Source organism: Anneissia japonica, unplaced genomic scaffold (genome assembly GCF_011630105.1).
Source record: "Anneissia japonica isolate Jap-2015-1 unplaced genomic scaffold, ASM1163010v1 scaffold9_len2422644_cov172, whole genome shotgun sequence".
Classification (NCBI taxonomy): domain Eukaryota; kingdom Metazoa; phylum Echinodermata; class Crinoidea; order Comatulida; family Comatulidae; genus Anneissia; species Anneissia japonica.
The window spans coordinates 901,254-901,855 of NW_022758107.1; the positions used below are offsets into that span (position 1 = coordinate 901,254).

Sequence of the window (602 nt, forward strand, 5' to 3'; positions counted from 1 at the left end):
ATGTATGTATCGCCCTCACTAAGATCATCACCTAAAATACTTTAATACACAAGACTTCAACCACTGCCTATGGCCAGAGAGCCTTTTTATCTGTAGTACCTAGGGCTATGCTTTGGAATGAACTTCTTCTCCATATTCGTTATGGATTGCTAAAAAAGACATTTTAACTTTGTCTTTCTTTTCTCCTTCGAATTTATTCAAACTTGTTTTTGGTGTGCCTGTACTGTCTCTTGGAGCCACTATCTTGGCCGCTATAGCCTCTGAGCACCCATTTTTCTGTGGCAGGGTAAATGTGAAACTTGTTCCCTCCAGACATTCACCTAGGTATAGATTTCTGGTATTGCGCAACAGAGGCGGATGGTTGACCTTAAGTTACCGTGCACACTTTGCCACCGCACCTTACTAATATTTTATTTTGTTATACTTTTGTTTTTAAATCATTGTTGTTATTAAGCACATAGAGGCAATCCTTGCAATATGCGCTATATAAATAGCAATTTATCATTATATTTTTATTATTTTCATCGTCTTTTTTCATTGAGTTGGTATATGGTATATGGTATATATATATATATATATATATATATATAATATATATATAT

At 34.4% G+C, this 602-nt stretch overlaps 1 protein-coding gene across 2 annotated transcripts in view; it reads left to right on the forward strand.

The window, feature by feature from the left end:
- LOC117125153 (tripartite motif-containing protein 2-like) overlaps nucleotides 1-602 on the forward strand; it is a 4,301-nt gene that overhangs the window by 352 nt on the left and 3,347 nt on the right. The window lies entirely within an intron of this gene.